Below are 25410 nucleotides of genomic sequence, written 5' to 3' on the forward strand. Positions count from 1 at the left end.
AGATGGAACTACTTTGAATAAAATAGATATTTGTTTAAAACATCATAATAATATACTTATTGCATTTACCTTATTATATTCATACAAATGCAAATATTATAGGTACTTTTTAGAAAGCATTTTTTCAAATTATATGCATCCTATTTTAATATAGATTTTATTATAAAGTTCTTAAAACATTCCAAATTTTTCATGGGAAATTTGTGCAAGGTTTAAATACTATGCTGTTATTAAGGTGCCTACAAAAACATGTTCTTTCAATACCATATTTCAGATTCACATTTTTATTAGACTGAAGGTAGAAAAGACATGCTAAGAGATAAAATAGAACTTTTCTTCATGTGAGGAGCAGAAATAACTCTGTGAGCCTGAAATTGCATCTAAAAAAGAATATTATTTATAGAAGATAGAGTATGAAAGGAATTGCCAGGAGATGTCAAAAATGATTGAAACACTCAACCTTGACAGCTCTGAAGTTTGTAGGTTGAATACCTGCCACGATTTGTGAATGATCCTCTGTATTCTAAAACTGCTCATCTTAGCACTGAGAAAAAAAAATGGAAAGGAACGGCTAGGAAACACTCAGGCATACAAGAGTTCCATTCCATTCCATGAACTTCCCTAGTATACTTATTCCTTAATAAAACATTGTGTGAACATACATTTCGGCTACCAACAGAACATTCCTATGTAGTGACATTTGTGTGCTATGCATGAAGAATCCCAAGTTATGAGCACTTTCAGACAACAGTTCATTTCTGCTGAGGCAGTCACTGCAGATTTAAATGATCAGATTATTAATGTGTACATATATTCAGTGCATTTTTTTCCTGTGGTTGTATACTTATGTGCATATAGTACTATGTGATTAAATGAAAGAGTTGTGAGAAACTTGCAAGATAAATTTGGAGAATTGTAACTTTTTTGTAAAATCTTTTAGATACATACATTTTCATGGAATCTCACAAAATGTCTACACTCATATTCACAATGCAGTGCTAGAATATCTTTTAGAAACAATATTTTATGAAGATACACTCAAAATTATTGGATGGCTTTAAAAATACAAGATTATCTCACAAGTGGCTACTCTTCTGAGAATATAATTAGCACTTTTGGCTAAACCGATAATGAATTGAAACTCTAGGTTTAAAAATATATAATACTAATTTTTAGAGGTATAAATAAGGATATTATTAGGTAACAAATGTAACCCATCTGTTGATAACAAAATGTTAGCATACCATTTAATCCAATTCACATTTTTGCATGGACTAAAAGCACTTCAACTATGTGACTAGCATTATTATTATTTTTATTTTAGCAGAGAGAGAGAAAGAGACAGATAGAAAATGAGCCCACCAGACCTCCGGCCACTGCAAATGAACTCCAGATGCATGTGCCACTTTCTGCACCTGTCTTTAAGTGGATACTAGGGAACTGAACCCAGGTTGCCAGATTTTGCAAGAAGCACATTTAAGCAATGATAATAGTTTCCATGATAGATTATGGTAGATTATCATGTACAGAGTATTGGAGATCATATATTAATTTTAGTGGTAATAGTAAAATATAATATATAATATTATAATGAACTATATACATGATTATCCATTTAATTATGCTATAATTAATCCATAGTGTTATATTACTTTATAATGTGAAATGTTACAATTTTATGTGTGATATGTAGATATGATAAAGAGGGTCCCTTTGGAAAATGGGCAAGAATGAGGGAAAGGATAGTACCAATATATGCTATTTACATACCAAATATGTCCATAACTAATACAAAATAATAACAAAATGTACCAAAATAATCATAGATCAAAAAACAGATCTATTCCCATCAGGTTAATTACTATAAATTGCTCTTTTAAGATTCAATAATTTTAAAGCCAAGCTATGGTACTTTAATAAGATATAATCAAACAGCCTTAATCAACATTTTGTTGAAGTAACTACCACAATTCTAGTATCACAAGACTCATGTTTCTTAAAAATAACTAAATAGGTTGACTTTCTAAAATCAATAAAGAATTTGTTAAAATGAAAAAAAAATATTTCTAATACCTTCATTGACTGTATTTCATATGAACATGTCTGCCTGGTTAATTTTTAAAACATTGTGTTATAACTAATAAAATATAAATTGTTGAACACCCAGGCTAAGCAATTCTGATACAACTTATATTTATATACATTGAAATATATGTTATTATTTTAACTGCAAAATGAGTCATGCATTATATTTCCCATTATGTAAAACAAGGGCTAGAGTAATGGCTTAGTGGTTAAGGCACTTGCCTACAAAGCCTAAGGACTCATGTTTAACTCTCCAGACCCCACATTAGCCAGACACACAAAGGTAAGGCAAGCACAAGGTTGCACATGCCAACTAGGTGGCACAAGTGTCTGTAGTTAGATTTCAGTGGCTGAGGCCCTGGCTCACTAATTCTCCACCCCACCCCTCTCTAAAATAACTTAAAAAATGGCATACAAAATAAAGTGACACCGAAAAGTTCTAATGAGAACTCAGTGACAAAAAAGAAAAGAGCTGTTTGCTTTCATACTCAAAATTCTAGAAACATCATCAATAAAACCTTATATGGTATAATCAAAGCATCCATCCAGGTGTCAGCCCTCATCTCCCTCCCCTGACCATTAGATTCCAAACTACTTCTGACAGCATTGTCAATTTTTCCTTAGCCAAGAAAGTTGGGAAACTATAATTAATTTGGTGTTTATTATTAATTAATTTACTGTTGCAGTAACATAGAAGATGACAATTAGGGAAATGTGAAATGGGCTAAGAAACACAGTGTTTGCTAATATTGAAAAAAATTGGACAAATAGCCAAAGTGCAGAAGCATTATCAGACTAGCATGTCAGACTGCCAGGACAATGGTCAGGGAAAGAATGAAGACTCATTGAATGTGACCCTCTCCATAACTTCCACACAATAGTGACTTTTGGTTTATTTGTACACACTGGTCTCATTGGCAAGCTCAACTATAGAAACCTTCAAGGCAAGTCCCTCATGAATAAGTTATGATGAGATTGTCTGTGTGGTGTTCGCCAGAGAAGGGTCAGCAGAGACAGCTCTATGGTTGTATCCATATGGGGTGGAGGAAGATAAAGGGTTAAACCAGAGATGAAGAAGAGGAAATGGCGATGGCATTAATTGTGGTTGACTGGGAACAAGAGGGCTTGGGAAATGGCCAAGAAGTTAAAGGCACTTGCTTGCAGAGCCTGATGATGGGTTTGAGTCCTTTGAATTTAACATAAAGATAGTTGCACAAAGTGCTGCAAACATCTGAGACCTGTTTGTAGAAGCAAGAGTCCCTGGGGTGCCCACTCTTTGCTCTCTTGCTCTCTCTCCTCAGAAATAAATTAACAAAATATAAAAAAGAAAAAGATCTTCTAGAGTATCTGTCTTAAAATATTTTCCTAATGAGTGTCCATGCAAGGTAAACTTAAAAACAATCTGCATTAAAAAAATTCTGAGCTGAAGAGATGGCTTAGCAGTTAAGATGCTTGCCTTCAAAGTCAAAGTAACCAGGTTCAATTCCCCAGGACCCATGTAAGCCTGACACACAATGTCTAGAGTTCATTTTCAATGGCTGGAGGCCCAAGCATGCCATGCCTCTCTCTCTCTCTCTCCATCTCCCTCTCTCTGTCTTTCTCCCTCTCTGTCTTTCTCTTTCTCCCAAAGAAATAACTTTAAAAAATCAGTGGGTTAAGAACAAGTTTCTAAAGCTAAAGCAAATCTGAAGCAGAGAATGAAAATTTTCTGAATGAAAGCTTTTTATGACTACAAAATTCTCTAATTCTGGAAAATGAGTATATTTTAAATTGAATGAAGGGGAACTTATTTGCAGTGGAAAATGATTCACTGGTAAAATGAAATTTAAAGGTCTTGAGATTCTGAGTTCTTTAAACAATGCTAGGATTATTTTTGCAAAAGTGGAATAAATGGTTTAAATTATCAGATTTAAATATGAAGCTTTTAAAGATATAATTTAACTTATTTCCCATCTTACTTCACATGTACATATTTTTATTTGATCAGTTAATGTTAATAATACCTTGGATATTATCAAAATCTGTCCATGCCCTCCACACGACACACACAGACACACACACACATGTACAAACAATATTTTTTAAAGTGAGTTACAAACTAATTTTATAAAGTATTAGCCAGAACATTCTCATGTAAAGTTGAAATATTATGTATAACATTATTATTGTTGTTGTTATGGTACTGTTTGCCCCATACAGTGGTAAATCTAAAATATATATTTGATGAGTTCATTGTCCATATTTGTATAGTACTCAAATTTCAAATGAAACTATGAAAATGAAATGAAAATAAATACAAATGACTTTAAAACTTTAAAAACAGTCACAATCTCTAAAAGAAAGGTTGTTTGAGTTCTATATCTTAACATAGGAACTGTCATTTCTAGGGAAGAGCAGGTCACAGTTTCCATTTCCAGTCCTACAGTGGTACATGGAAAGGATTTCCTAAAACTGAGTTTTACTCATGGATTTCGGATCTCTCTATCTCTCTATATATATACATACACACACACACACACACACACACACATATGTATGTGCATATATATATATATATATATATATATATATATATATATATATATATATATATATGTGTGTGTGTGTGTGTGTGTGTGTGTGTGTGTGTGTGTGTGTGTGTGTGTGTATGTATATATAATCTTACTCTAGCCCAGACTGACCTGGTATGCACTATGGAGTCTCAGGGTGGCCTCAACCTCACGTGCATCACCACACCCAGCTAAGGACTTACTTCTTAAACATTCTATTACCTTCCACCAAGCTGAGGACCAAATCTTTAACATGTTATAAATTCTAATTCTATTTTTTTTAAATTCTAAATTCACCTTTATTAGCTTCTGGGCTTATAGGAAGGCAAGGATGGGAAGGAAGAGTATCCCATGTGAGGACTCAGTAGCAAGGCAAGCAGCTGAAGAATGGATATAGCTCAGTGTCAGAATATATTTCAGTCATTGGTGAGGCCATGGTTCAATCTCTAGCAAAGGAATTAAAAGGAAAATAAGGGAGAGAGGGGAGGAAGGAGAAATAAAAGAATAAATAGATAGAGAGAAAGAAAGGGAGAAACAGAGAATGAGGAAGGGAGGGGGAAGGAAGGAAGGAAAAAAGGATGGAAGGAAGGGAAGATGATAAAAGCAAGAAATATCTGTAAGTCAGGAAGCAATGCTCCGGGCGATCAACCCAGTCAGTACCTGGGAGTGGATTTCTAGGCTCCTGTATTATGACAAAATAATTATCTGTCATCCAACTCATGCAATCTGTGGGGATTCCTCTTGTAAACTCTAACATATTGTGGTAGTTTGAGTAGATAACCCCCAATATATTCAGTGTTTTATTAGTTTGCAGTTTGTATTTGCAGCCACTTGGCTGGAGGTGTCACTGGGCAGGCTCTTAAGGAGTGGTAGTGGGTTTGAAATTCCAATCTAAAGATATACAAATTGCCTAGAAGAAACCTAGAAGTCCTGAAATGTGCTGTGTGGCTTTTCGCTTAGCTTGTGGTTTCTTTCTCTCAAGCCAGCTTCTCCTGCTATTATGGAACTTCCCCTGGATCTGTAAGCGTCAATAAACATCCCTTCCTCCTTAACTGTGCATGGTCTGCAAGTTCGTCTCAGCAAATCTAAAGCTGTCTGCTACACATATTAATACATGAACAATGGTATATATGTATATAGAGCTGGAGAGATGGCTTGTTGGTTAAGGCACTTGCCTGCAAAACCTAAGAACTCAACTTTGAATATCCGGGTCCCATGTAAACCAGATGCACAATGATGCAAGCACACAATGTCACACGTGCACACATGTGGACACACATGTTAGAGTTCATTCACAGCAGCTAAATCCCTTGCATGTCCATTCTCTCTCTCCCTTTTTGTCTCTCTCTCTCAAAAAATTAATTAAGTAATTAATATCTATGTATATAAACTATTACAAGTAGCATTTTAAAATAATATATATTATATCACGTGTGTATTTGTAATAATTATGATATATGAGTATATATTTTCTACAATATAATATATTTTATAATATTTCATTTATAATTCATATTTTAAAGTATCAAAGATTAAAAGTTTAATTGAAAAAAGGAGAAAAATGGCGGAAGAAATGGCTTAGAGGTTAAGGCATTTCCCTGCAAAGCCAAAGGATCCAGCTTCGTTTCCCCAGGACCCACGTAAGCCACATGCACAAGGCGGCACAGGCATTTGGAGTTTGCAGGGGCTGGAGGCTCTTTTTTGCCCATTCTCTCTCTCTACCTGCCTGCCTCTATCTCTCAAATAAATAAAAAAAAAATAAAAATAAAAGAAAGAAAAAGGCAAAATAAGGGTACATAAATGTTCAACATGACAGAAATAAATTCATTGCATTATCCACGCAATGTAACCATGATATAAATAACTAATAACAAATAAAACTTTAATACATTTTGAAAAAATACATATAATGGCGATAATGTAATATCACAGACCAGTATCAAACAAAGAATTTTATTTAATATCTAGGGAATTTTTAGATATAAATATCAAAAAAGATAACTAAAACTTTTACTCATCGAACAGTATCACACTCATAAATAATGCATAATGACTTAAGTATAACAGTGCACATTTTAAATTACACTTAGATTTAATGTACAAACAATAGAAAAGTGATTTATTTCCTAAGGTAATGACTTGTCTTGAGATTGTTTATATTGAGTGCTAAACAATTATTTTAAATATTAAATATAAAAATAGACACATGAATATATTAAAATGATTAAATAAGCAATAGATAAATCCAAAACACAATAAAAAATAAAATAATGTAATACATCAAGTATTATAGAAACATTTATCAACCATTAAGTAAAACATATTTATGTTACAAAAATTTCACCAAAGCCTTCAGTTAGCCTCTAAACAGAGAACCAACAATTGGGTAGAACTGAAGACAAAAAATACATCATGTATGTTTAGCTAGTAATGTACTTCAGAAATATGAGTAGTTGTCAAAGCTGCTAATCAATATTGACATGTCTGTGCTTATTTCACCCTTGACATATTCACCCCACGCATGGATGTAACATGTATTCATAATTAGTGGACATGTGATACCCTTTAGCTAATCTTCACAATTTACAAAATGCTAAAGAGGAAATATATATATATATGAAATATCTGACACAAAAATGTTATATATTAAACTATTGTGGCCCAAATTAAGCCATTTGATAGCCAAATCTTCTCAGAAAATTTATGTGAGCCCAGTGCTCCTGACTATGCAGGTATGCTTATCAGCCACTGATTAGCCTAACCAAATGAAGGGAGATTTACACCATCCTTAGTTTTTTAGCATTATCTAAATATTTATTGATTGATTGTTTTCATTTACAATAATTTATTTAAATAGTCATCCATACAAAGGAAAACAATGATGGAAAATTTTAATCATGTTATATGTATTTTCACATATCAATTTGAACACAATTTCAGTACATTTCATTGCACATTTGAGCCAATAACTATTGATTTACCCTATATCACAAGATACTTAATTTCATTAAATATTAATTTTAAAACCTTGTTAATTATCATTAATTAATTTAATATACTAGTCTGCACTTGAAGAAAAATGTAGAATTGTAGGTCAAAGTCTAAAAACCAAAATTTTTCATTACTACACACACATTGAAATATATTAGAACTAGTTGTTGAAAATAATATGAAGTTAAATGTTTTACCTTATAGCTAAATAATTGACCTTAGATATAAGAATGTATTTATGTCATTAACATATATATATAATTATATATATAATTTTATATATATATATATAATTTTATATGTATATGTATATATAAATATATATATATGTTGCTTGTGTGTGTGTGCATAAGTGCTGACAAAGTAGAATAGTTCATGGATGGAAGTGTCTCTCATGAGTAGACTGATGTTCCTTAACGTTCACACCTGGGAAGAGAAATACAAAAACAGCAATTGCAGAAGTATAGGGAACCCTCCAGGAAAAGCCTCTCCTTCTGGTTCCGTGAGATCAATTTTTTGCTATGGTGGAACCATTCTCTCATTTGAATATAAGTCATCTTGGCATGATATACAGTATTAAGAAAGGAAGTAAATTTTGCTAGTGGATCACAGGATTGATAATCTTAATGGCTGTGTGTATTGTAATGCCCACCAAATAGAATGTTTCTAAATATACAATAGTCCCTAAATAGCAAGTTTCCATTTTCAAGAGTTCATGAATAAATTGATGAATAATCTGACTATATCTTCAAAGTAATATTTTCTAACATTGACACTTTACTAATACACAGGAAACAAATGAAGATTCTTCAATCTTTATAAATAGGCATGCTTCTGTGATTTATTTGTGTTGGCAAAAACCATACTATTTTACTCCTGTGGTTTTTCATCAAGCATTTGAAGAATTTACATTCTACTTATTATTGAACATTGATAAGAGGAAGTTCAATTTACCTACATTTCATCTTATTTTGCAAATTGAAGATAATTTGCCATGATATTTAACTTCATCTAAACACAATTCTGAGACATGGAATAGATATTATTATGAAAATCTCATACATAAGTGAGATTATTGTAACTAAGAGCTGTACTTGCCCTTTGTATCAGTTGCTTTACTCACTGCTGTGACAGTACACCTGACATTGTCATGAAGGAAGAGATTACTTTTCAGCATCGATTACTGTGACACAGTCTTCATGGCAATGGAAGCATAGTGGCAGGAACATGAAGCAGTTGTCACAAGGCATCTATAGCCACACAGTAGGGAAAGAAGAATGCTGATTTGCCCAGCTGCTTCTTGTTCTTTTCTTATTCAGTCTGTGGCACCAGAAAATGGCAAGGTGCTACTAAAATTCAGGGTGTGCCAACACTCCTAAGGTGAATCTTCTCATAAACTCCCTCAAAGAACTGATCATACCATGTAGTTATTTTCAAGAAGAATTTGAACATACACAGGGAGTATAACTATGGACTTGAAATCTCTCCTTATTATTACCAGTTTGCAATCTAGTAATAGACACCCTATCAGTCTGGTAAAAGTAGAATCAAATGTTTGAAAATCAGTTGAAGACCACATAATATACATGGGGAAAATTGAAAGGGATATAACCAACATCAGAATGATTAAGGAAGGGAGTATTTCTAAAAATAGTCAACATTTGATTCAAGAGTGCATACACTGCATAGAATGACACAGCTAAGGTGAAGAAATACTGTAGACATGCAAATGAGTAAGTAAACTATTGCATCTTAGTGTCACCGAACCCCTTGGTGCATTTGGATTTCAACATTCATTTTACAGAGCAGCTAGGGAAAAGAAAAGTGGATTGACTTAATATCGTGGGAAGTCTTGCAAATCCAGAGAGCAAAATTTAAGCATTTTATCTGTCAGGTAGTTTACCTAGTGTATATTTTTATAGCAAGATAGGACAAGATCAATATCAGTTTTTGATTCTTCAATAAAAGAGACTTCAGGCCATTGGTAGAAACAAAGCAAACAAAACTCAAAAACCAAATAAAACAAAAAAAGGAAATTTAGGAAAAGACGAAACAAACAAAAGATCAACAGCAATTGAGGATGTAATAAGAAGGTAGATGGGAAGTAATTAAGACAATATTTAAAAGTACTTGTGTGTTATGCATGGATGCACATGCCTTTAATCCCAGCACTCCATGAGGCAGAGGTAGGATGACTGTTGTGAGTTCAAGGTCAGCCTGCAACTACAGAGTGAGTTCCAGGTCAGCCTGGGCTACAGGAAAATTCTACCTCAAATTTCTTTTTTAATTACAATATTTGTGTTTGTATGTGTGTATGCATATTTGCATATGTGAATCCCAGTATACATGCATGGATAATCACCTTCCACCTTGTATGAAGTAGGGCATCTTAGTGTTCAGTTATGAATACACCAAGATAGGAGGCTTGTGCCCTGTCTCTACCTCCCATCTTGCCCAAGGACTAAAATTACAAGTACATGCTATAGAGTCTACTTTATATACATTCTGAGAATTCAAACTCAGGTCCTCACATGGCAAGTGCTTTCATCACTGAGGCATCTTCCCAGGCCATGGGTGGAGTTTTTAATGGAGAACAAAAGCCACACTGAGAACCGGCCTATGTATAAATTTTATACAATATAGCATCTTATGCTAGTGACTTTGATTTAATTTTACTCTCTCTCTCTCTCTCTCTCTCTCTCCATATATATGTGTGTGTATGTATATGTGTGTGTGTGTGTGTGTGTGTGTGTGTGTGTGTGTGTGTGTGTATGCAAATAGAGAATATAAAGAGAATATAACTTCAGGTATTCTTAGGGAGAAAAATAATATATTAGTGACATTCTCCTCCTTTGATTAGATCAGACAGTGAAAGGTAGAAGAAAGTCTATTATGTTTAAACTTTAGTGGACTATTGTAATATTGTCTCAAGTATAATCTTGAATTAATTTCAATTGAATTGTCTATGATTACATAGAATATAATTTTGATGAAATGCAACATATCAAAACTTATACAGACTCATACACATAATTCTGGGAGATTTTGATAGTTTTGGATAAATATGAACTGAAATAGGAGAGAAGATATTTTATTTAATCTTTAGAATTAGGAAATACATAACAATATTTTCCAAAATATAACAAAGGAACTGAAAAGATGAATTCTTACTTTGGAATGTTGAGGATGAAAAATATATCATAAATTTAATTTAAGCACTAAAACTTGCAAATGTATAAATAAATTGTTTAACATAACATTTTCCTGTAATATACAAAATCAAACTTGCTTTTTAAACTTTAGCTTTAATAGATTCTAGACAAAATACAAGTTTATATTTTAAATTTTTCACTTAAAAATTTTAAAGTAGAAATTTAATATATTTTTTAAATTAAGCTTAGAAGTGACTGTGATTTTATAATGAATGATGAGAATGACAGATGTCCATTTGCCTCATTGACCCTGGTGACCAAGGAAGAAAGGACTCTGAAACAGTGGCAAGGAGCAGGCAGCCCTTTATTGATTCTTTTTCCTTTATGTGGTTGCTCAGAGCACATGAAGCCAGATGAATGACTCTGTGTATTTTGATATTTCTGTAACCAATCCCAGGGGGTGCTGAGGGGAGAACAGAAAAGAGAGAAAGGAAAAAATGTTTTGAGCTTATGGCATCCTTTCCTTTACCAAGCAATACAATACAATTTTCAATCCAATTTGAAACAGTTCTCTCTTATCTTCAAGGTCTTGAAAGGTTAGCTCCTGAGTACCTTGGAGACCATTTGACATTCTTCAACCTATATCCCCTTTTCTACTCACTTTCATTTATAATACCAAAGGTTTTCATGAATGAACTGAGTCAAGAGCAACACTTAAAGAATTCTGTTACCCATATCTCAATGTTATTTTAAAATATATGTAAGTCTGTATCCAGTTTTCATTTGAAATTTAATATTATGTTGCTTTGTTTTGGCAGGGATGAGGTATCAGACTCACTATTCACCAACACTCCTGCAGGTTTTCCATAGTTCAGATGCTCACACTTTAGTACTTTTCTCATTTAAACTTTCTCAGTGTATATTTTGCTGGAAGATATTTCAAAACATCTATGTTCTTTATAAAATCTCATCCATATTGCAACAAATTTGTTACATTTATTACTGGCAAACCACTTTAACACGGGGCTGGGGAGTGGACTCAGAATTTAAAGATGCTTGCTTGCAAAGCCTGCTGGCTTGGGTTCAATTCCCTATCACCTAAGTATGGCCAGTTACAAAATGGTACATGCATCTGAATCTTAAAATGCCTATGGCAATGAGAGACAGAGCCAGGTGAATCCCAAGCTAGATGGCCAGCTGGTCACTGCAGTCTGGTGGTTCTTTGGTGGTGGCAAAAGATGGTCACAAAGAAAGTGGAGCACAGACACCTCAACGTTGTCCTCTGAACACCACCTGTTCACCATAGCATATGTGCCTACACACACACACACACACACACACACACACACACACACCACATACCACACATTCTCTACACACTCACACTTATGTGTGCATAAAAAAATTATGAGTGTGTGTACTATTTCATGTTTTCTTTCATTTCTGGATATGTGGATCCTAGGTTGATGATCTTTTAAATATTTTATTTATTCATTTGAGAGAGAAAGAGATTGAGAATGGGCATGCCAGGATATCTCACTGCGAACAATCTCCAGATGAATTTGCCACCTTATGCGTTTGCCGTAAGTGCGTACTGAGGAATCAAACCTGGGTCCTTAGGCCTTATGTTTTTATTTAAACTTTAAATATTTTTGTTCATTTTTATTTATTCATTTGAAAGTGACAGAGAGATAGGGAGAGAAAGAGACAGATAGAGAAGGAACGGGCTGGCCAGGGCTTCCAGTCACTGCAAACGAGCTCCAGACGCGTGCGCTCACTTGTGCATCTGGCTAACGTGGGTCCTGGGGAACCAAGCCATGAACCAAGGTCCTTAGGCTTCACAGGCAAGTGTTTAACCGCTAAGCCATCTCTCCAGCCCTTTTATTTAAACTTTATTGTATGAATATATTGCATGTTGGTCATATTCCCATCAATACTGCTGTTCCCATTTCCTCTACTGCAAGGGAGGGTCCTTCTCAGTGAGATTATAGGTATTCACTGTGGGGTCATGATTGGACTAGTCAGTTTCTGTGGGGGATGGAAAGAACAATGCCTCAGAGTACACCTTCCCACCCTGTGGCTCTTAAATTCTTTCTACCTTCTCTTCCACGGTGTCCTCTGAGCCTGAGAAGCCCTGCGATAGCTCTTCTTAGCACTGAGCTCACAGCAGTCTCTGATTTTCTGTTTTGATGAGTTTTAGTCTCAGTGTCTATGGCCAGCAGTGAGATCAGTGCTCATAATTAACCCATCACTTCCGCTGTGTTGCTTCATGGGTCCTGGAAGATGTGATAGTAATTACTCTGCTCAAGATACACAGTTCATCTTCTTTTCTCATCATACTAATGGGTCTTGGATCTTTCCAGTGTCCCTTGCCTACTAAAGAAGGAGAGCAGCATGGGGATAAACAGATATTTAGGCAACTTGTTGACTGACAGACATAACCTCTCTTTCAGCCAAAGGACAGTGGAAGCTTTCTTCCAGGGCCTATGACCTTCTAAACCACAGGTTTATGACTTGGTTCTCAGTACCAGGGATGAATTCTCTCCCACTGAGCAAGGCTCATATTCAGTCAGAAAGCAGGTAATTACCCATGTAGCCTGAGTTGGATAATATTGCACCAGTGTGTACATCTGCCCTCACTGGTTGATTTTTGTAGCTTGTTGGATCCACTCTATATGCAATCAGTTGGGGACCAGTATCCCCACAAACTCATAGCATTTTCCAGTACTATGAGAACAAGCCAGGAGAGAAGTGACTTGAAAATGACCAATATCTGTCCAAGCAACTCATGGTCTAACCTGCTTAGCAGCAAATAACCTGTTGTGATGCTCACACAAGTACAATAGTGGCTCACAGCCATGTTGGGAAACCAGCTGCTCTTGATTTGGCTAACTGATCCCCTCAGTGAAACAGGACCCATAGCTGGAGCTGGGAAACAAGTCAGATCCATATTCAAACATGAGCCTGCTCTCAACTATCAAGCTACCACCAATCATGGGCTACAAGAGAGCATACACCTTATAAATTCTCTATAAAAATATAAGGATTATCCCATTTGACTGGTGCTAACTTACACTCTCTGTTGGAGAATCTGCTTTTCTTTTTTTGATAGACGCAGACCCCAAGGAGAGAACCACCCCATCATACCTCAAAGTGGCTCCAGCTGAAACTAAGAAAAATTGGTGAAATGAGCAAGGGTGCTGTTTTCTTGGTGAACTGTGTACCACACAAGGGTGAAGGAGATAGACAGAGAGAACAATCAACTCCTATCATATCAGATATCCGGACACCCAGAGGCCCCCATCACCTCATCACTGAAGCAGATCAAAAATGAGCCCAACGTGGTTCATGGAAATTTTGTGGAAGAGTAGGTGGAAAGAATGTCAGAGCCACATGTTAGGTCATGATATGCAGAGACATTTCTCCTACCCATAACTGTGGGCTAACTCCACAATGCATGACCCATGTACCTCAATAAGGAGGGGCCCGAGGGAGGAGGTAGGACATGGATGAGTCTAACAATGGTACCAACTTGACTGTATTCACTGAGTACAAAACTAATTAATAGAAAAAAATTAATAAATTAAAAAAAAAACTGCATTTAAAAGTTAAACAAAAAGCACAAAGATCTGTGTTTGAGAGAACCAGGTAAGAAAAAGTAGTATATAGGAAGTTCAAATTGCCCTGGAACTCACAGTGATCTTCCTAGCACTTGGGATCCCAGCATTCTGGAGACAAAGGTAGGTGGATCACTGCTAGTTTGAGGCCACCTTGAGACTACATAGTGAATTCCAGGTTAGCCTGGGTTACAACAAAGCACTACTTTGAGAAACCAAATATATAGACAGACATATACCATGGGCTTCCTACCACAGCAAGTGAATTCCAGATGCATGTGCCACTTTATACATCTGGTTTTATGTGGATACTGGGAAACTATACCCAGGCCAGCAAACTTTTCAGGCAAGCACATTAACTGCTGAGCCATCTCTACAGCCCCTTGATTTTTTTAATTTAATATTTATTTCTTTATTTTTCAAGGTAGGGTCTTACTCTAGCCTATGCTGACCTAGAATTCACTATGTAGTCTCAAGCTGGCCTTGAATTCATAGTGATAAACCTACTTTTTTTTTTTTTTTTTTTTTTTTTTTTTCCAATGTTTTTTTTTTCTTTTATTTCCCTTTTATCTGGCAAAATTTCTATTTACCTATGGATATGTTAGTAGAAAGAAATATTGACAGATAACATGTGCTGTAAAGGATAACCTTTTTTCAGTTTAAAAAAAAATCATAGCATTAGTATATGAACATTTTACAAATTGGTCATATTATAATCAGGTTATATTCTTATGTTCCCCTCTTCCCCACCCTCATTGCACCGAGGACCCTCCTCAATAGGGTTATCAGTAATCACTGTGGAGTCATGTATTTACAAGTCAGTTTCTGTGGTCATGGGGACCATGCTGCTCTGTAGTTCTTACTTTCTTTCTATTTCCTCTTCTACTATATTACCCTGAGCCTTAGAGGGTATGTTATAAGTCTCCTTTAGTGGTGATCTCTCATCCACCTCGGATTTTCTGATTTCATGACATTTAAGTGACTTCATGGAGGAGGTTCTCAGGCTAGCAGTGAGAACAATACTCATACTTAATCTCCCACTTAGTCCGTAATGTTTCCTAGGCCGTTGAAGATGTGATAGAGATGATTTATTTATTTATTTATTTTTTTAATTTAATTTATTAGTTTTCTTTTCAGTAAATACAGGCAGTTTGGTACCATTATTTAGGCTCATCTGTGATCTACCCCCTCCCATTAGACCCTCCTTATTATTGAAAATGGGTCGTGCATTGTGGAGTTAGCCCCCAGTTATTGGTATGATAAATGTCTCTGAAAGAGATAAACCTACTTTTGCCACCTGAGTGCTGGGAATAAACGTGTGTGCCCCACACAGGGCAGAAAATCTTTCATTTATTTATTTATTTTCATTATATTTATTTTTTAGTAAATATTTAAAATGCTACATTTGATTGCATTTTTTCTTCCATCAGTAGGTTCTTTTATTTTCATTTATATATTCATTTTTTTTATTTTGTTGTTTTGAGGTAGTTTCACTCTAGCCCAGGCTGACCTGAAATTCACTATGTAGTCTCAGGATAGCCTCCAACTCACAGTGATCCTCCTACTACTGCCCCTGAAGTGCAGGGATTAAAGGCATGCACTACCACAACTGGCATTCATTTAAAAAAATAGTATATATACACATTATTTATAATTTCTCTGACTATTTAATCCATGCTGATTTATTATTAATCTCCTCATAGGCAATACACACCAAACTTCTGTCTCTCCAACAGACACCTGATGGGAACCTATGCAAAAGTAAAATTTTGTTAGAGATACAAGTTGCTATAGATAATCTGTTGTTTTATAATGTTCTTTAGGATAATAATCATGATAATACAAAAATTATTTTGTTTATTTGACAAAAATCAAATGTTGCTAATTAAATTTGTATTATATAATCTATACTTAAAATATTTGTTAAGGGAGGTGAAGTAAAACATGTAATTATGTGTCTATTATTTACTTAAAACTTGCTGGGTAAATATGTAAATACAAATCCAATTACATGATAAAAACCCTATAACCAGGAAAAATAAAAATCGAAAACACAATATTTTCTACACATATTGCCATATCCAGGGAAAATGGCAATCCTCATATAAAATAATTTATGCAACTAAGAAAAATGAGAAGTCTGGAACCAACACACACACACACACACACACACACACACACACACACATATATATATAGCAATTTTGTTTTATTGAGTGTATCCTTAGGTATTTTCTTTAGAAAACAGTATCTTTAGTACGTTTCTTTAACGAACTGTGGTGTGTCTCACATTATGCATCTGCAGAACACATTCAGATATTGAAACCATCAGCATACATACAGATTCATACATGCACATGTGCCCATTTAAACCTGTCATACATTGTTTTTAAAAGTGCATTGCTTCCTGAATTTATTTTCCCAAAGAACTTTAAAAAAAAAAAAAACTTTCTCAGAATTATTTTTATTGAGCTGAAAAATTTAAACTCCTGCTCAAAAACATGATAAAGATTAAATTGTCCAATATCTGGGAAATTTTCACAATGTTTGAGGAATACACATGAGGAAGGGAAAATATTTATGGAGAAAGTGGAAACGAAAGTTAAATCTTAAGTGAAAAAAATGAATATTTAAGTGATGTGGAGCCTGATGGGGGCAGGAGAGCTGTGACTCTGGTAACTTATGGAAATCAGTGGGCTCTTAGGACAGGTACACCCCTCCTCCAGTCTAACAGGGAGAAGGCCTTGTGTGAAGGCTCATGATTCTCTTGGGACCTGGAAGGCATTGAGGACTGCATTATTCATATTATCACTACTTTTTATCCTGTGAATTTTTCTTTTCTTTTCTCTTCTCTTCTTTTCCTTTCTTTTTAGTTTGTTAGAACATCTAATGAAAACTGTCTTAAAATGGGTAAGGAGTCATCCATTTAGTTATTATTTTACTGGGAAATCTCTATTTGGTATGGTGTGTATCGTGGTAAATTAAGCAGGACTGGTAAAAAAGGAAATATGGGAGCTAGGGTGGTGACGCAGTTAGTATGGTAAAAGCACTTGCTCCACAAGTGTGGAAATGAATCCCAGAACCAATGTAAATGCCATGGAGGCATGGCTGCCAGCGGGGGGGTATAGCAGACAGTCATTCTGTCCGCAAGCTGCCTAGCAAGACTAGCAGATGGGGAGCTCTGGGTTCCATAAGAGAGTGAAGCGGCACGTTCATCTGGAGCTCGTCTGCAATGACTAGAAGCACTGGCAAGCCTCCTCTTTCTCTTACTCTTTTTTCTTCGCTTTCTCTTTCTCACGATCACTCTCTCTTCTCTATTTATCTCTACTTAGAAATAAATAAATAATAATAACAAAACTTAAAAATATGTAGCAGTTGTAGAAGAGAGAATCAGAGTTTTATGATGGCTGACAGGATGATAGTACCACAGGACATTGTGGTCTTTAAAGCTGAAGAGCCAAGACCCACAAATTGCAATCAACTTTCAGAAGTAGGCAATGACAAGGAAATTATACGTGTGTGTGTGTGTGTGTGTGTGTGTGTAATTTATTTATTCCCCAGATCCTTTCAGAAGATCCATAGCCCTTGTAGGATTTCTATAGTAATCCAGGTGGTTATTTAAATGTAAAATAAAGGTTGGAGAGATGGCTTAGCACATAAGGCACTTGCCTGAAAGCCAAAGGACCCAGAGTTGATTCCCTAGAACCCACTTAAGCCAGGTACACAAGGTGGCACATGTGTATGGGGTGCATTTTCTGGGCTAGAGGCCTTGGCACTCCCATTTTTTCTCTATCTCTTTCTCATAAATAAATAAAATAAAATATTTTGAGAAATAAATGTCAAATGAGAGACTCATGTTTTGGTAGTTCTGTCCATAAAGGTTGTGGAACCTTTAGCAGGCAAAGCCTTGCTAAAGGAAGTGCACCATCGGGCTGGGATTTTGACTCAGCTCTCCTTTCTCTACTTTCTCCCTGCTGACAGAATGATGTTGGCTTTCTGCTGTGGCCATGCTTTCTATTATGAACTGCCCTCAAATCAGCAAGTCGGACACTTTCCTTAGGATGATTCTGTTTGGGTGTAATGTATCAGCAATGAGAATGGAACTGATAAATTCAGTGATATCCATTTGAATTTCAATACTATTGAAATGGAAGCAAAGCAAATAAATATGTGAGCTTTGTTAGCTGCTAAGTTTAGAGTAATTTGTTACAACAGACCTAGAATATTAATATATCAGTGATGAAGGCTTGAGTGAGGCCAGACACCATGCATTTTCTTATATTTATATTGTGAGCCACTTGAGATTAATAATATAAACAAATTAACACCTACCTATTAGACTGCTTTAAGTACTAATGATTAAATTTGGAAATCTCAAATGTAATAAATACATGAAATATAAAATAGATTTACATATTAGTATGCACATAATCTGTTTGGCATCTATCTACCTGTTTGTTATCTATATCTCTCCATGATCTACAGGTCTCTATCTGTCTACCTACCTAGCTATCATCTATCCTCCTATCTACTAAGTAATCATAGATAATTCTAAAGATCAATTAAAAGATCTACAGTTTAGATTTTCTGATTTGTCATAAGAATTGCAGATCCTGTGCATTTTCCAAGCACCCAATAACATTCAAATTACTTTTTTTCTTTTGAGAATTAAGCAAACCTATTTTTTTCAATTTTTCCTGGAAAGGAAGGTGACCATGACAAAAATTATTTTACAGAAATATTAGGAGGCTATATAGAATATCTTAGAGTTGTTTTCAAATAAAGAAGGCGCCTCTGAGTATGCATGTACTGTTTTATTAAGATAGAAGGTTTTGTTGGAATAAAGATGCTTCCTATGGATATGTGCTTTCCAGTGTCCAAAATATACCATGCACAAATAGAATCCCACCAGGAATAACATTTTCTAAACAACAAGGAGAACTGAGTGAACATTTGATATGCAATACCTAGGATTAAAACCTCTTGACAATTTCCAGCTTATCTCCTATAGCATTGAATGAATACCTCATTATTCAAGTCCATGTATTATGATAATATAGCATGTCAATTTAGTGGTTTGCTGAATGTTTATTCTTCAGCAAGATCATTAAAGAATATGGAAGCAAAAGAGGAAATGGGGTTCAAATTTGAAAAGTGGTCAGTATAATGTTAACACTGTCAGTGTTTTTCCTGTACTCATACTGAATTCATGGTTAAGATTTGTTCTCTGTGTTAAGAATGTCTTCTCATACTAGGCAATCTGATAGATAAGATGGAGATCAGCTGTGAGTCTGAGCTTTGCAGAGACTAAAAATAGAAGACAGATTAGGGAAACCTGAGTGACACTGTGAGGTGTTTATAATAACAGAAGAGGTATCTTCAACAGACAGCTGGTAAAGAAAGGAAGGTAACGTCATCAGGTGATGCTTTCATTAGCTTCCATGTCTTGGCATGAGTAGAACTTTCAATAAACTTCCATATTCCCGTTTTCTTCCATCATAAGCCACATTCTTTGCTTTGATAAATTCAAAAGATTCTGTAGGTTCTACATAGAATACTTTTAAAAGACATCAGTAATCAACTTACAAGTTATGCAGTTATCACAGGCCTTTTTAAAGTACATGATTATGTGTTGCATATATACCTTAAATTCAGAAGTTATAAAAAAAAAGACTTGCTTGCTTTCTCCCTATGGTAACTACTATTATGAAGAGCATTTTAATAAAGGATATTATTCTGTCTATTGCCACTTATTTGCTTTTAGCTAAGAGGTACTTAGTTTGAACACAGTGGCTATAAAACAGGGAGCAATAATGCAAAAAGCCACCTTATTGCAACTCTAGAATTCAGATATTGAACATAATAAAAGTATTTAATGTTAAGTGTTCTATGGAGAAAAGTAATCAAAGAATTTTCCAAAAAATTTATTGAGTTCAGTTGTAAAGTCATTCATTATTAAAGAAAACACTAGATTATGGCACAGAATAGCCAAAAGTGAATACAGCCTCATTATTTCTTATATGATGCTGAAATTACAACTCACCAAATCTATTTCAGGCTTGTGTTAGTGACTAATTGATATGGATATGTGACCAAAGGTATTGCACACATGATATTATTGTGACAAAGTTAGGCAAACTTCACAAAGATTGGCCTCATTATAATAAACAACATTTTACTTTTGACTAGCAATGTATCTTTTTTTTGTCACTTACATGCAGAAGTTCTGTTTCTCACCAAAAATGTGTAGGTTAATGTGATTTACAAACTTCCCATACTTGAGAATCATGGTGTCATTTTCCATTATTCTTTTGGGTACTTATATTGTAATTACAGAACACTTAGATAATCTGAAGGAGGCTGGGGCTCCATATAATCTAAGGACAAGATATAGTTAAGCCATGGATACCTTCACGGATCTTATTATGACTAAGAAGTAATTGGGACAAAAATAAGTAAACAAAAATACAAATTAAAAAAAAAAACAGTAATTGTGTTACATAGTGGATTTGTATATGACATAACATAGCAGTAATATAGCATGAATCACATTCTTGAGGAGTTTTAAATTATGCTTCATATTACACACACATATCTATATTCACAAGTTCTTTGGTATTGAATTTCATATTCTTTAAAATGTTTTTTTTATTATTTTTATTTATTTATTTATTTGGGAGAAAGAAAGAGGCAGATAGATATGAGAGTGAGAGAGGGAGAGAGAGAGAATGGGTGCATCAGGGCCTCCAGGCACTGCAAAAGAATTCCAGATGCATGCGCCCCCTTGTGCATCTGGCTTATGTGGGACCTGGGGAATCCAACTTTGATCCTTTGACTTTGCAGGTAAGCGTCTTAACTGCTAAGACATCTCTCCAGCCCCAAAATGCTTTCTAAAAGTATTTTATTTTACTATTTACTTATTTATTAGAGAAAGAGAGAGAGAAAGAGAGGTAAACAGAGAGAAGGGGCATGCCAGGACCCAGCCACTGCAAACAAACATACTCAAGACACATGTACCACTTTGTGCATCTGGCTTACATGGGTCTTGGGGGAGTCAAACCTTGGTCCTTCAGCATAGAAGGCAAATGCCTTAACCACTAAGCAATCTCCCTAGCCCCAAATACTTTGTTAATAAAAACATCAAAATGGATGTTTGTTTACAGTGGCTAGAAATCCTGGCACACCCATTCTCTCTCACTCCCTCTCTCTTCTCTCTCTTTCTTCTTGAAAATAAATAAAATATTTTTTTGAAAAAAAAGACATGTACAAATGTGGCCTCATGATGTCTCTCTGAGACAAGAAGGTTGCCAGCTGCCCTCCATGAGACATGCTATCACTACCTTATCTATCAGAGTCTAGGAGAAATTGCAGAGGATGCTGCAACATGAATAGGGCTTATGGTGATTTGATTTGGGTGTCCCCTATAAACTTAGATGTTCTAACTGCTAGATCCCCAGCTGATAGAAATTGAAGCCTCCTGGAGTCAGTGTATTGTTGTGGGTGGGCTTATGGGTGTTATAGCCAGCTTTCCCTTGCCAGTGTTCGGCACACTGTCTTGTTGCTGCTTCCAACCACTGCTCATGCTGTCATTTTTCTCTGCCCTCTTGGAGCTTTTTTTTAATTCTATAAGCCAAAATGAACCTTTTATTCTTCCCACAAGCTGCTCTTGGTCAGGTGTTTTCTGCTAGTAATGTGAACCCGAGTGCAACAGTAAAATTGTTATCAAGAAGTGGTATCATTGCAGTTAGAAATATGACAGTGTGGCTTTTGGCCTTTTGGAGCTGATTGTTGAGAGGATTGTGGAGTGGATGGAGTTGGAATCTTGATCTAAGAGACACTTTGAAGTGCTGTAAAAACAGTTTGATGGACTATTATGATCATAGTTGAAACACCTGAATGCAGTAAGAATTATGGACTGTGAGGTTTATCTTATGAGGGTGAGAAAGAGATTTGCCTGTACTGAGCTAGAAGCAGTTTGTGTGAGAGGCTTGTTGTTCTGCCCATGTACTATGCATAGTTGTGTAGAAATGGATTGGTGTAAGCAGAGGGATATGGAACAGAAAAAAAATAAATGTTGGGACTGAAATTGCAGCCTGTTCAGCTGCAATTGCATGAGAAATTACAATCTTTGAGATGGGACCAGCTGAGCTTCATTGGAACAACAGGAAGAATACAGACTCTTTGGTTTCAAAGTCTGCTTTATTACCCCCTTAACAAGTTGTTTGCACACCTGGTATTATGAATATAACAACTTTAAGAAAGAGAGTGTCATTGAGCTGGCAACATGATTTTTGTATTTTGGAAATGGCCATGGGCATGTTGGATTACCTGGGAGGAGACCCAATGGAGCCATGAAGATGAACTGTTGCTTACAGTAGAGACCCAGTGGAGATGCCAGGACTATGGGATGGCTCCAAGGAGAGCTGCTGACACTGGATGAAGTTTTCTTGGACTGTGAGTAGCCTAGCTAGAGGACCAGAGTTGCATCTCCAGAGACTTTTGCTGGTTAGAATTATCAGACTTGGAGATTTGACACTGAATAGAATTGTTGGACTTGGAGCTACAGAGTTTGATGTTTGCCCTCTTTAAATTTTGTATTGGTTGAATATTTATTTGCCATTCCCAATGCCATCTTTTGCAGTATGAATGTTTTTTCTTTGCTAATTTATTATTTTTGGTATTACGGCTCAGTTAAAAGACCTTAGACTATGGGGTTGTTTGAACATCATTGGGATTGATAAAAACTCATGGGAACTTTTAAAGTTGGACAGAATTCACTGTCTTTTACATTATGTATGATTATCCATTTAGGGGGGTCAAGGGTGGAATGTGGTAATATAATTCAGGTGTCCCCCATAAACTTACATGTGCTGTATGCTACAACCTCAGCTAGTGGCAATTTGGGAACTGGAGCTCCTGGAGGCAGTATATATATATGATTGGTAGTGGGCTTATGAATGTAATAGCCAACTTCCTCTTGCCAGTGTTTGGCATACTCTCCTGTTCCTGTTGTCCACCTGATGTTTGCCAGGAGATCATGTCCACCCTCTGCTCATGCCATGGTATTCTCCTGCCATCATGGAGCCTCCACTTGAATCTATAAGCCAAAATAAACTTTTTTTCCCCACAAGCTGCTTTTGGTTGGTTGTCTTCTGCCAGCAATGTGAACCCGGACACAACACTGTTCTTGCTGCTATCCTGAAAACCAGTTCCAGGTTGATGGTAACAAGACACAGTGGTCAATAAAAATCTATCAAAGCAGAAATCTAAAGGTTACACAGAGAGAGAATTCAACAATAAGTCAGACTGCCAATAAACCTTCCATGGCTTAGGAAACATTGCAGAAAAGGGAGTGGAAAGATTGTAAGAGCCAAAGAGTGAGTAGGAATATCTTGAGGTACAGTCACCATACTACCCCAGGAGAAACTAAAGCCTTCATGACTCCCAGTGAAGACCATAGCCAAATTAAGGAAGGTCCCCAGGGTAACAGGAGCCAGGATGAGAGGATAAAAGATGTATGTATATATTATATACATATATAATTAAAAAGTGAAAATGCCAGCGTGTAGTTGATAGTAGAGTCAATGATTCAGTAATTTAAGGCCTTTTATTATACCATCAGGAAGAATTATTTTGTTCTTTTTAAAAATATTTACTTATTTACATATTTGAGAGAGCATGAGAAAGAAGCAGATAGAGAATAGATGCACCAGGACCTCTAGCCACTGCAAACAAAACATAGACACATGTGCCATGTGGTACATCTGGATTTATTGGGGATTTTAACTTTTGCCCTTAGAATTTGCAAGCAAATACTTTAACCCCTGAACCATCTCTCCAGACTCTCTTCTGTTCTTTTTGTCTGTCCTGGTCAACTGTCACTAAGTATGGATTCTACTGATATATAAATTATATCTAGCATAGTGATAAATGCCATCTTCATGTGGCCTGGTTCTTTTATATTGTTGCTTTTATGAAGCTCAAAATAAGAGTAGTAGCTATTTAATGAATCCTTTCATTTTTCTGATACTCCTCACTTCTTCCCAGACCCCGGTCCAGCCATTGTACAAAAGTGGTGACATGTCCCATCCTACAGAAGTAATATGTATCACATGCCAGTTAGAAGGGCTAGGGTTAGGATAGGCATGTTCTGACTCCATTTCAATGTCTTTAGCACTATATCATGATATTATTTTCTTAGTAAATTGAGGTGTTTGTTGAATATAATCTGAAAAAAAGGACTATATTATTAAAACTTATGTTACAATAAAAATAATGGCTTCCAAACTTGTAGCTCTTTCACCTATCCTTAACCCTTAATATTTTACATTAAGCATGTTTCCCATTTCCAGGCCTTACTGTGGTTCCTCAAGGAGCGATTTACTAATGTCTATGCTACTTTAATGAGTTCCTTTTACCAGTCCTGCTGCTTTCTTCTGTCCAGTATGTCCCTGTGTGCTCAGCTCGGAGTGTCTGCCACCGCCATCTCCATGGTGTCCCAGTGAGGTGAGCCTCAGGATGTATACTGTCGAGCTGTGGATTCTTGATGCCTTGCTAAACTGTACTCTTGTGAAGTGAAGAGAATAAGTTTTCTCCATGTTTTGTATTCAGTAAAGTGGTGTGTGTATGTGTGTGTGTGTTTAGTGGGGGTGCTATTATGTCTAATGGTCCTAATCTATCTTATGTATTTCTACATGTTTTGTATAGGACCTGCTCCAATCCCACAATGAAAATGATTTGCTTTTGCAAATCTATATTTCTTCGGTTCTTTCTCCTTTCTTTCCTCCCTACATACCTTTTAATTCACTCCTTTTTCTTCCTCATTCATTCTCTTTCTCTCTCTCTCTCTCTTCCTTCTTTGCTATCCTCCCTCCTTCCTTTTTTGTTTGTATCTTTTTCTATCCAGTCTATTACCAGCCTTGTTACATCTCTGAAGTTTGAAAGGAACTGATATATGGCAAACCAGTACAAAGTGTCCACCTATAAACTCTTAAGCAACATTGCTAACAAAAATTA

The sequence above is a fragment of the Jaculus jaculus genome, chromosome 12 (genome assembly GCF_020740685.1).
Source record: "Jaculus jaculus isolate mJacJac1 chromosome 12, mJacJac1.mat.Y.cur, whole genome shotgun sequence".
Classification (NCBI taxonomy): Eukaryota; Metazoa; Chordata; class Mammalia; order Rodentia; family Dipodidae; genus Jaculus; species Jaculus jaculus.